Source organism: Mobula birostris, chromosome 17 (genome assembly GCF_030028105.1).
Source record: "Mobula birostris isolate sMobBir1 chromosome 17, sMobBir1.hap1, whole genome shotgun sequence".
Taxonomy (NCBI): domain Eukaryota; kingdom Metazoa; phylum Chordata; class Chondrichthyes; order Myliobatiformes; family Myliobatidae; genus Mobula; species Mobula birostris.
This window is the reverse complement of record NC_092386.1, coordinates 11,895,448-11,908,982: the sequence shown is the minus strand read 5'-3', so window position 1 is coordinate 11,908,982 and position 13,535 is coordinate 11,895,448. Positions and strand designations below refer to the sequence as shown.

The following is a 13,535-nucleotide window of genomic DNA, read 5'->3' as shown; positions in this document are numbered from 1 at the left end:
GTCACCCATGGTTCCTTCACCCTACCATTCTTTATCTTCCTCACTGGGACAAATTTATCTCTAACATCCTGCAAGAGATCCCTGAACATCGACCACAAGTTCATAGTACATTTCCCTGCAAAAACATCATCCCAATTCACACCCGCAAGTTGTAGCCTTATAGCCTCATAATTTGCCCTTCCCCAATTAAAAATTTTCCTGTCCTCTCCGATTCTATCCTTTTCCATGATAACGTTAAAGGCCAGGGAGCGGTGGTCACTGTCCCCCAGATGCTCGCCTACTGAGAGATCTGTGACCTGACCCAGTTCATTACCTAGTACTAGATCTAGTATGGCATTCCTCCTAGTCGGCCTGTCCATATACTGTAACAGGAATCCGTCCTGGACACACTTAACAAACTCTGCCCCGTCTAAACCATTGGAACTAATCAGGTGCCAATCAATATGAGGGATGTTAAAGTCACCCATGATAACAACACTGTTATTTTTGCACCTTTCCAAAATCTGCCTCCCACTCTGCTCCTTGGTATCTCTGTTGCTACCAGGGGGCCTATAAAATACCCCCAATAGAGTAACTGCTCCCTTCCTGTTCCTGACTTCTACCCATACTGACTCAAAAGAGGATCCTGCTACATTACCCACCCATTCTGTAGCTGTAATAGTATCCCTGACCAGTAATGCCTCCCCTCCTCCCCTTTTTCCCCCTCTCTATCCCTTTTAAAGCACTGAAATCCAGGAGTATTGAGAATCCATTCCTGCCCTGGTGTCAGCCAAGTCTGTGTAATGGCCACTACATCATAATTTCATGTATGTATCCAAACTCTCAGTTCATCACCTTTGTTCCTGATGCTTCTTGCATTGAAGCACACACACTTTATCCCTTCTTCCTTACTACCTTTACACCCTTTATACTGTTTCTCTTTCCTCAAAGCCTCTTTATATGTTAGATCTGGCTTTACTCCATGCACTATACTTGCAGTTCTCGCATGACCTCTTTCCTCCCCCACCTCACTATCTGCTCTAACATTCTGGGTTCCCCTCCCCCTGCAAATCTAGTTTAAACCCCCTGGAGCAGCACTAGCAAACCTTCCTGCAAGGATGTTAGTCTCCCACCAGTTCAGGTGCAATCCATCCCATTGGAACAGGTCCCACCTTCCCTGGAACAAGGCCCAATTGGCCAGAAACTTGAAACCCTCCCTCTTGCACCAACTCCTGAACCATGTATTTAGCTGCATTATCTCCCTATTTCTAGCCTTACTAGCATGTGGCACGGGTAGCAATCCTGAGATTCACTTCTCTGTTTATTCTCCACAGCGGATTTTGCAGCCAGTACCCACTATTTGAGGAGTGGGTCCTCTCTCCCTGTCAAGAAGATACTTCCGGCTAACAAAGTAGTTTAAAACACAGTTCATTTATTTTCAGTGATACATATTTAAATCCAAACAACACTCTTAAAACACATTTAAGACTCACAGAGAATTTCCATCTTAAACATTACCATCCACTTCTAAAACACGAAGAATTAAGGATTTCTAAATCACAGGTACAATTCCTATGAACTAAAAGGACATACCAGAGATGCAGATAGATGAATCATCTGTTGCAGACACTGAAGAGAGAGCAGTAGATTCTTGTTCACCCCATGTTTCTTCCATGATTTTTGATATTCCTTACTCAATTCCTAATAAGCCTGAACTGCTCTCTACATTTCTACACTGTTTTTTGAGACACAGACCTCAGCTACCTCCACTTAATGCTGCAAAGCTAACTTCTCTGAGTACATAAAACTTCCAACTGTAACCACATCAGTAATCGATATGCTAAATGATATTGTCCATATGCTCTGCAAGCTTCCTTGAATGAAGCACAGGGTCAGCTTGTCTGTTCTGAAGCAAGCCAAATTAAAAATACCATTTGTCTTATACTGAATCTTGAACAGTAATAATGCAGGTGCAGTGAACTAGCATCTTACTTCTCATAGACAAAGCATCTGTCCTATAGATAATTTGTTTGCAAAGCTCTGCAGGGAGTGCTTGTTTTAACTTCAAACTGATTATTACTTTGCATTTATATTTTAAGAACTGAAAACTTACTCTTGTTTATGATCATAAACTAAACAAAGCATATTTGGAAGTCTACTTACAATTGTTTGTGATCTTTTAAGTGGTGGCTGCTGTGATTGGAAAGCTGAGAAGAGCAAACATGAGACCTCCTATCCAGGACAGTAAATAGCCATTCACTTCGTTATAGTATAATATAGTGCTTTCAATTTATGACATTAATATGGCTGCTTAACAAGTTGACGGTGCCTGGAGGTTTATGGCAGGGAGTTTCTCCCTTTTGCTGCCGCTATCGGGGACTCGGGAGTTGATCAACTCAGGGACGTTGAGACTTTTTTTTTTACTGTGCCTCTGGACTGTTCTTCATCAAATTATGGTATTGTTTTGCACTGCTGTAACTATATGGTATAATTATGTGGTTTTGTCGGTGTTAGTCTTTGGTCTGTCTTGTTTTCTGTGATCTCACGCCGGAGAAACATCGTATCGTTTCTTAATGCATGTATGCATTTCTAAATGACAATAAAAGAGGACTGAGTGTTCTCATAATCTAATCTAATCTCTGATTTATTTATGCAAGATAACTAATGCTAATTAATTCTGTGCATTCAAAATAAACCATTAACAACTCATCTTGTGACTTATTCAGACCTGCAGTGGTATTGGGAGGTGGGGTGGAGATACATCTTGGGCAAGGCGTAGCACCTGCTTAGCCTCTCAATCAGCATCACGTGAAGCCATGGGAGCAGGTGATGGATGGTTGAAATGCGTGCGCAGCTCTCCGGTGAAAAATGATGTCGTATCCGTTAAATAGGGGCCGTGGACAATTCTGATTTGATGGAGAATGGACGTGAAATCACGGAGGAACATCTGAAAAAATTTCTGTAACGCTCGTTCGCTGCTGTCGTTACTGCGCGGTTGGGAATCTTTCGGAGGGTAGGCCTCAAAATCCCTGGCCTTGCCTGCTTTTGGCGACCGAAAAAGAGGTTGAATTGCTCGGATAGAGATGGCGCACAGTACTCGGTGTCGGAGAGCTGATCAGAGCTCGAAGTTTTCGGATGACTCAGGGTCGGATTGTGGTCGGCATGGCGTGAGATGTGGGACATTTGAGAGACTTTGAACTTTACTGTGCTCACGGACTTCTTCATCAAGTTATGGTATAGTTGCACTGTTGTAACTATATGTTATAATTATGTGGTTTTGTCAGTTTTTTAAGTCTTGGTTTGTCCTGTGTTTTTGTGATATCACACCGGAGGAAATAATGTATCATTTCTTAATGCATGCATTACAAAATGACAATAAAAGAGGACTACATGCCTTCATAATCTAATCTAAATGGTAAACCACTTTGGTAAAAAATTTGCCAAGAACAATCGTGATCAGGGAAAGACCATGATCGCCCATGTTGTGCAACATGGCACAGAAAGGTGAGGATGATAATGGTAAATCACCTTTCATAGTCCATTTTTTGGATCCAGTTTAGGCCAAATTTATATTGATTCCAGTTGGAATTTTCATTGTGGAACTATTCCACATTCATGTGCCTTTGACCCGAATATGGCAACTGAATCTGCTTTAATGAATTCCATTCCACGTTTTCCACATGGACAAGGGGAAAACATTATAGAGGTCCTTGCCTGTGCTCTCTGTTCTCCTAATTCAGGAACTGTTCCATTAGGTTGGAAACTTGTACATGTCACACCACTGCTCGAGGAAGGTGAGAAGGAAACCATGGGATAATAATTTCCTGATGCAACTTGACATCTGGTGTCAGGAAATTAGTAGACTCTGTATGCAAACACCTGGAAATTTTTAGTTGATGAGAGAGAGCCAGCGTAGATTTGTGAAGGCTGACTTGGGTCCGCCAGACCTGATTATTACCACTTCAAACAATTCCAGATAATGGACAGGGCCATGTATAAAGACGTTATTCATGTGGGCATTTGTCTTGACAAGAGGTTATTAATTAAAACTGAAACTCATTGATTTGATGACAGATTATTGATCTGATAGAAAATATGCCTGAGCAACAGGAGCCGGGGAAGGAGAATAATAAGCAGGTACTTGCATGAGCTGAATATAACCAGTGTATCTCAACAAAACAAAATACAGTATTTGGGTCCTAATTATTTAATGTGTTTCAGTTATTCCTTAAGTGTTGGAGGAGATCAGCAGATCATGGAGCAACTGTGGAGTGAGATAAACAGTTGATGTTTCGGGCCAAGACTCAACTGTTTATTCCCCTTTATAGATGCTGCCTGACTTGCTAAGTGTTTTCAGCATTTTGTGTGTGCTGCTCAAGATTTCTAGCAGCTGTTGAATCTCTTGTGTTTATTCTTTGTCTTGCCTTTTATTCAAACATCTAGTTACCTGAAGCATTTTCTACTATAGCTGGATGAAGGTTTGAATTTGTTTTAATAATTTAAGGTACTGCAGAAGAACAAGTCAGTGTATGAGTTACTGAGTACTTGATTTATTTTGTCTATATTCTGATGCTTCACTTCAGGAGCCATTTGTCAAACATTTTCTGTCTATGTTGTCCAAAAATAACCAAATCATAAATGTTGTTTGGATTTATATAATGTCTGTAAAGAAATATGTAGTAATTAACAACACAATTGGAGGACCAACTTCAGTTTTTACATAATGGTATCAAGAATATAATATAAACCATGGCTCTGTTGAATCCTTAAAAAGCAAGTTCATAGCATTGTTAAGAAAGCATATGGAGTGTTGCCTTCATTAGTTGGAGGATTGTGTTCAAGAGCTGTGGGATAATGTTGCAGCTCTGCAAAACTCTGCTTAGAGTGGATGTGGAATACTGTGTTCAGTTTTATTTGCTTCATTATGGAAGGATATAGAAGGTTTAGAGAGGGCGCAGGGTGCTGCCTGGATTGGAGAGCATGTCTTATGAGGACAGGTTGAATGAGCTAGGGCTTTTCCTTTGGAGCAAAGTAGATTAAGATAGAGGTGTAGAAGATCCATGGCCCTTGGTGCAGAAGGGAAAAAGGGAGAAGAAGGGAACTGTAGTGATAGGGGGCTCAATAGTCAGGGGAACAAACAGGAGATTCTGTGGACATGAACGGGATACCTAGATGGTGTTGCCTCCGAGGTGCCAGGGTCAGGAATGTCTTGGATCGCATCCACAGCATTTTGGAGGGGGAGGGAGAGCAGCCACGTGTCTTGGTGCATATTGGTACTAAATGACATAGGAAGGAAAAACAAAGATGTCCTGAAGAGAGAATTTAGAAAGCTGAGAAGCAGGACCTCCTGGGTAGCAATTTCTGGATTGCTTCCTGAGCTACATGCCAGTGAGGGTAGAAACTGGATGATCTGGCAGATAAACGTGTAGCTAAGAAGCTGGTGCTGGGGGCAAGGCTTCAGATTCTTGGATCATTGAGTTCTCTTCTGTGGGAGGTATGACCTGTACAAAAGGGAGGGGTTGCACCTGAACCTGAGGGAGAACAATATTCTCACGGGCAGGTTTGTTAAAGCTGCTGGGGAGGGTTTAAACTAATTTGGCAGAGGGGGTGTGGTGAACCAGAGTGAAGGAACTCAGGACAGGGCAGATGGTAAAACAGCGAAGATAACATGTAACACACATCAAAGTTGCTGGTGAACGCGGCAGGCCAGGCAGCATCTCTAGGAAGAGGTACAGTTGACCTGCATGTAGCGTGGAGTTAGACTGTCAGGAAGGGCAGGCAGATGACAGGACAAGACAACATTACAGCCAGTACGGTGAGTATCAGTGGATTTGGGATGCAGAATCAAAAACGGTAGCAAATACAGTACTCAAAGTGTTATGTCTCAATGCACAGAGTATAAGAAATACGGTATGATCTTGTACCATTACAGATTGTCAGGTATGATGTTGTGGCCATCACTGAATCATGGCTGAAGAATGGCTGTAGTTGGGAGCTGAATGTCCAAGGTTATACATTGTATCAGAGGGATAGGAAAATAGGCAGAGGGGATGGCGTGGCTCTGCTGGTAAAGAGAGGCTTCAAATCAGTAGAAAGATGTGACATAGGATCGGAAGATATTGAATCCTTGTGGGTTGAGTTGAGTAATTGTGAGGGTAAAAGGACCCTGATGTCAGTTATATACCGGCTTCCCAACAGTAGCTGGGATGTGGACTACAGATTACAATGGGAAGTAGAAAAGGCATGTCAAAAAAGCAATGTTATGATAGTGATGGGAGATTTCAACGTGCAGCTTGATTGGGAAAATCAGGTTGGTAATGGATCGCAAGAGAGTGAGTTTGTTGAATTCCTGTGAGATGGCTTTTTAGAGCAGTTTGTCCTTGAACCTACTAGGGGATCAGCTATACTGGATTGGGTGTTATGTAATGAACTGGTGGTGATTAGGCAGCTTAAGGCAAAGAACCCTCAGGAGGCAGTGATCACAATATGAATGAGTTCAATGTGAAATTTGATGGGGAGGAAGTAAAGTCTGATGTAGTAGTATTTCAGTGGAGTAAGGGAAATGGCAGTGGTATGAGAGAAGAGTTGGCTAAAGTGAATTGGAAGGAAATGCTGGCAGGGATGACAGCAGAGCAGCAATGGCGTGAGTTTCTGGGAAAAATGAGGAAGGTGCAGGATAGAGAAAATGAAGAAATACTCCAAAGGCAAAATAGTATAACCATGGCTGACAAGGGAAGTCAAAGCTTATGGAAAGCCAAAGAGAGGGCATACAACAAAGCATAAATTAGCAGGAAGGTAGAAGATTGGGAAGCTTTTAAAACCTACAGACAGCAGTTAAAAGAATCATTAGGAAGGAAAAGATGAAATATGAAAGCAAGCTAGCAAACAATATCAAAGGAGATAGTAAAAGCTTTTTCAAGTAGGTAAAAAAAAATAAAAGGGTGGAAAGTGGCTATAGGTCTGCTAGAAAATGAAGCCAGAGAAATAAATAATGGGGAACAAGGAGATGGAGGATGAACTAAATGAGTATTTTGTATCAGTTTTCACCGTGGAAGACATTCGTTTGTTCTGTGCCGAGTTGTATGACATGGGGGATCACGGTCTTTCCATGACCATGATTGTTCTTGGCAAAATTTTCTACAGAAGCGGTTTGCCCTTGCCTTCTTCTGGGCAGTGTCTTTACAAGACGGGTGACCCCAGCTATTATCAATACTTTTTAGAGAATGTCTGCCTGGCGTTAGTGGTTGCATAACCAGGACTTGTGATATGCACCAGTTGCTCATACAAACATCCACCACCTGCTCCCATGGCTTCACGTGACCCTGATCGGGGGGGCTAAGCAGGTGCTACACCTTGTCCAAGGGTGACCTGTATGATAGCGGAGGGAAGGAGTGTCTTACATCTCCTTTGGTAGAGACATATCTCCACCCCACCACCCTGTGATCAAGAAATGAAGATCTTATTGTGTTTTCCCTTCCTTTGTTCAGATTGATAATATGCCATCTAGCTGAAATGAATTAATTATTCCAACCTGAAAACTGAGGCTCAGGATACATGCATCACCACTTGGTGCTTTTGGAATTGTGTCATCACTTTAGGTTCTAAGCCATCTCAATATCTTAATCTTTCTTTATTTTTCACTCCCCTCCCTCCTCCCCTCCCTCCTCCCCTCCCTCCTCCCCTCCCTCCTCCCCTCCCTCCTCCCTTCCCTCCTCCCCTCCCTCCTCCCCTCCCTCTCCCTCTTCCCCCATCACCACCCCACCACCCACAGTTGCAGCTCGCCCAGATTGCGTGTTGCTCTGGAATTTGACCGGAATTTCTGTCATGAAAATAATAAGAATTTCAATTTCTTTAATTTCAACAGAAATAAAAAGCTGCATAGCCACCTTCATATCTAAGCATCATTGAAAATCTATGCCGGGGTTCCCAACCTGGGGTTCATGGACCCCTGGATTAATCGTTTTGGCCAATGGCATAAAAACATTTAGGAACAGGTGCCAAGTTTCCAGCCATGGCATTTCCATTACATAATTTGTTTGTATATGTCAGCACAAAGATTCTGCAGATGCTGGATATCCAGAGTAGCTGGAGGAACTCAGCAAGCCAGGCAGCATCCACGAAGGGGAACAAATGGTTGATGTATTGGGCCGGGACCCTTCTTCAGGACTGGAAAGAAAGGGGGAAATAGACAGAATTAGAAGGTAGGGGGGAGGGGAAGAAGGCTAGCTGGAAGGTGATTGGTGAAGCCAGGTGTGTGGGAAAGGTCAAGGGCTGGAGAGGAAGAAATCTGTTTGGAGAGGAGAGTGGACCATAGGAGAAAGGGAAGGAGAGGGGTGCTGGGGAAGGAGATAAGTGAGACCAGGTGAAGTGGAGGATGGGTGGGGGAAAAGAGGTTGAAGTGAGTTGCTGGGAGGTGATAGGTGAAAGGGCTGAAGAGTAGACTATGGGAGAGAGGGAAGGAGGAGGAGCATCAGAGGGTGGTGATAGGCAGTGCAGAGAAATGAAGAGGGAGGAAAGGTAAGATCCTTGATCTTTTTCACCTATCCATTCCCAGCTTTCCCCTTCATATCCCACCTGCAGCCACATTCCCGTCACCTGATCTCAGCTATCACCTACCAACTTTACTCCTCCTCTTCTCTCCACATTCCTATTCTGGCTTCCTTTCCAGTCCCGATGAAGGGCCTCTGTCCAGAACATCGACTGTTCATTCTCCTCCATAGACACTGCCTGACCTGCTGAGTTCCTCCAGTATTTTGTGTTTGCTGTTGGATATGTACTTGAAATTATCAGTTACTCTTGACGTGCATATGTTAATCTTTAATACCCGCACGCCGAAACAATGAAATATTTAACTTCCGTCATAAATTTAAGTTATCCCAACTGGATCCCGCAGTCTTTCTCTCATTGGCAATTAAATACAACTCATTTTCATTTTAAATTGTCGCTGAACTATGGAAAAAAAACACATTAAATTAATTTTTTGTTGTTTAAAGTAGGTCAGATTCTGCTCATAAACAACAGAAACACCCAAATAAATAGACCAATCAGTAACAACAAAATATTAGCAGTGGAATAATGGTTGCCTGGGTGAGTGTTCGGCTCAGGCGAAGCCAGAAAGTCAGTGGTTTTGTAGCATCCATCCAAAAAAAACCTCCTTGTTTGTTGCAACAAACTACCTTCCAGTTGCCATCTGTTCCAATATGGTTTGCTTCACCAATGGCAGGATTTGCCAATGGGATAACATCATGTGATGCAAAGAAAAACTGAGGCCCCCCCCCCACTGTAGGATGTTTTGTCCACATTATTAATTAATCAGTAACAAAATGAACAAATGACCTATCGCCTGCTAGTTTGTACTCCTCCCCTTCCACCCCTTTTCATCCAGTCTTGATGAAGGGTTTCGGCCCAAAACGTCAACTAGTTATTCCCCTCCATAGATGCTGCTGGCTGACTTGCTGAGTTCCTTCAGCACTGTTGCTTAAGATTTCCAGAATCTGTAAAATCTTTTGTGTTTATGACCGGAAACATGTTAACATCTTTGAGCACTTATAAGCCACAGAAGTGTCCTATAATGTCAGCCATGATTTAGTAGATATCTAAGTTCCTTCTAACCAGAAGGTTTGGATACCAGTTCAACTGCAGAGACAGGAGAGGTAAGGTTGGCACAGTACTGAGAGAGTGTTGCACTAACAGATTAGAAGTGCCTCAGCCCAAAAGTTCGACTGTTATTCCTCTCTGTAGATGCTGCCTGACCTGAGATCCTCCAACATTTAATTTGTGTTGTTCCAGATTAACTATTGTTTGGATCTGATGTTAAACTGAGGCATTCTTTGCTCCCTCAGGGGGAGTATGAAAGATTCTATGGTACAGTCTTAAAGAAGAGCAGAGGAGTTGTTCCGTGGCTAATGGTCCTCCCTCAATATTCTAAGAATGACAAATCTGCACCAAATTACAGTACCAGAAGTGAATCCTGCAGAGTTCTCTCTGGGAAGACATTTTATGTTTAAAACTTTGAACTTAAAAGCCTCTATCAATAGATCCTGTGACCCTTTGCTATTATAAATGTTACCTTGCTATTTATCTTTTAGAACCTTTCATAATCTTAAGAACATGGTTATGTTTGTATTGTATTTCATGGTAGTGTAGCAGTTAACACGAATGTGGAAGCTCTGAATTTTCTTGCCGATATCTTTCGGTATCCTTCTGGCTGCATTTGGGCGCACGGTCCACAGTGAACAGGAGTTCGCTGAGCTTTCCAGAGCAGGGGAATCTGCAGTCTGATTCCATGCCTGACTTGCTGCAGAATACATCAGCACTTTAATAGATAATAATCAAATGAGAAACTATAAATTGAGATTAAAGATCTTTAACATTAGCTTTGTTTGTCACAGGTACATCAAAACATTTAGTGAAATATGTCATTTGCGTCAACAGCCAGTGCTGTTCCGGGATGTGCCAGGGCTAGCCATGCTTCCAAGGCCAATATAGTACGCCCATAACTTGTAAAACTTAAATTCCACTGGTCAGTGCACCCCCCCACCCATAACATTGCTACCATCAGGGAGGAGGCATAGGAGCTTGAGTTATATACGGGTTTCTGATCAGTAGCCAGGATGTGGAATACAAATTACAATAGGAGATGGAACAAAATGTGTAAAAAGGCATAGTCATGGGGAATTTCAAAATGCAGGTAGATTGGGAAAGTCAGGTTGTTACTGGATCCCACGAGAGAGAATTTGTAGAATGTCTACAAGATAGCTTTTTGGAGCATCTTGCATTACTCAAGAAATACTTTAACACTCTCCATCTTACCAAGGGCATTGAACCATATAATTAAATGCCTGCCACAAAATGTTTTTTCTCCTTATTTTAAATTGGAAAATTATAGAACATACGGAACAGTGCAGTACAGTAACAACAATAGGAGATGGAACAAAATGTGTAAAAAGGCATAGTCATGGGGAATTTCAAAATGCAGGTAGATTGGGAAAGTCAGGTTGTTACTGGATCCCACGAGAGAGAATTTGTAGAATGTCTACAAGATAGCTTTTTGGAGCATCTTGCATTACTCAAGAAATACTTTAACACTCTCCATCTTACCAAGGGCATTGAACCATATAATTAAATGCCTGCCACAAAATGTTTTTTCTCCTTATTTTAAATTGGAAAATTATAGAACATACGGAACAGTGCAGTACAGTAACAGGCCATTCGGCCCACAACGTTGAGCCAGTTAAAAAGCAAACCAAAAACACCTAAAACCCCTCTATCTACACCATGCCCATATCCCTCCATCTTCCTTACATTCATGTGCCTATCCAAGCGTCTCATAAATGCTCCAAAATATTTGCCTCTACCACCATACCAGGCAGTGCATTCCAGGCATCCACGACTTTCTCAGTGAAGAGCTTACCCCTTACATCCCCCTTGATCTTGCCCCCTCTCGCCTTCAATGCATTTTTATTGTTCAGTGCTGTGGTTTATTATCGTCACAAGTACCAAGGCAAAAAACGTGCCTTGCAGACCGTGCATTAGATCAATTAATTTCAAAAGTGCATTGAGATAGCCCAAAGGGAAAGCAGTAACAAAATATAGAATGAAGTGTTACAGTTACAGAGAAAGTACAGTGCAGGTAGACAACAAGGGTTAAGGTCATAATCATGTTCAAAGTAAATTTATTATCAAAGTACATACATGTCACCAAATACAACCCTGAGACTCTTGCAGGCATACTCAATCAATCCATAATAGAATAATAACCATAACAAAATCAATGAAAGACTGCACCAACTAAGACATTCAACCAATGTGCAAAAGACAACACACTGTGCAACTACAGAAAGAAAATAATAATAATAAATAAATAAATAAGCAATAAATATTGAGAACCTGAGATGAGGAGTACTTGAAAGCCAGTCCAAAGGTTGTGGAAACATGTCAATGATGGGGCAAGTGATGTTGAGTGAAGTTATCCCCTTTGGTTCAAGAGCCTGATGGTTGAGGGGTAATAATTGTTCCTGAACCTGGTGGTCCTGAGGCTCCTGTATCTTCTTCCTGATGGCAACAGTGAGAATAGAGCATATCCTGAGTGGCGAGGGTATGCTGCTTTCCTGTGACAGAGTTTCATGTAGATGTGCTCAGTGGTGTGCAGGGCTTAACCCATGATGGACTGGGCCGTACCCAATATTTTTTGTAGGATTTTTCATTCAAGGGCATTGGTGTTTCCATACGAGGCTGTGATGCAGCCAGTCAATATACTCTACATTGCACACCTATAGAAGCATTGTGAGGTCAAGGCTCAATATTATTGTACAAGGGGACTGTTCAACAGTCTTATAACAGCAGAATAGAAACTATCCTTGAGCTTGCTGTTACATGGTTTCTTTGATTATGTTGGTTGCTTTACTGAGGCAGTGAGAAGTGTAGACAGAGTCCACAGAGGAGAGGCTGGATTCCGTGCCTGTGCTGAACACTGTCCACAACTCCCGGTAGTTTCTTGCAGTCACATGCAGACCAGTTGACATACCAAGCCGTGATAAATCCAGATAGGATGCTTTCTGTTGTGCATCGATAAGGGCTTAATTTAATTTTGTTTTCCCTGAATTTGAATTTACTGACTGTAATTAGTGCCTGTTACTTTCAAAATATGGCTCTCTTAATCTCCTCTCATACAGCTTTGTCCTTTCTTGAACAGCACAGTGTCTTCAGATACAAGTGTTTATTAATAAGAGAATAATTTTTTTTGTTGCATGACTGAAAATCTGATACATGTCTTGTCCTTCAGTTTGGGAGGTGAAGCCATAAATTAGGAATACATTTAAGAATTGAAACTACAAAAGTTTTCTAGAGCTGTAATAAACATTTATGTTGTGCTTTAGTAGTTGGACTACAGCTGCAATTTGTCATCATTAAATTGAAAAATTACATCTGTTCAAGAAGGAACATATTCAGATAGCTGTTGTCCATGACATAGATTTGAAACTTTCAGCCAAGCTGAGAGTCCAATGTAGATTTAGTAACTCCTTTGGTCTCTTGGTGCACATTTCTCTCTGAGGACACACACATTACTGACTCATAGAGGAAAGTGGAAAATAAGTATCAATCCATTATTTTTGTCGGTGTCCTCAACATCAGGCACCATCATGGTGTTGCATTTAGTGTAACGCTATTACAGTTCAGAATATCGGAGATTGGAGTTCAATCCTGACTTTGGCTGTAAGAAGTTTGTATGTCATTCCCACGGCATCTAGGTTTTCCTCCCAATGCTCTGGTTTCCTCCCACAGTCCAAAGATGTACTGGTTAATTGGTTATTGTAAATTTTCCTGTGATTAGGCTAGGGACAAAGAGGCAGTGCCGTTCATTGTGTTGGAAGAACCTGTACTCTTCTGTATCTTTAAATTAAATTAAAAGAATGAACACAACTCCTAGCCACAAATTCAAACTCCATTATGGTTTGTATTTTAAGTAGTTCATAACTCACTTTTCCACTCATTGGTTTGGTTTGTCAACTAAAACACTAAACCCCTACAGGTGTAGCGTGGAGGGCATTCTGACT

At 41.8% G+C, this 13,535-nt stretch overlaps 1 protein-coding gene across 3 annotated transcripts in view; it reads left to right on the top strand.

Annotated features, from left to right (window-relative positions):
* The window catches only part of LOC140211503 (uncharacterized), a 211,065-nt gene that overhangs the window by 83,605 nt on the left and 113,925 nt on the right, over positions 1-13,535 (top strand). The gene's annotated exons all lie outside the window — the stretch shown is intronic.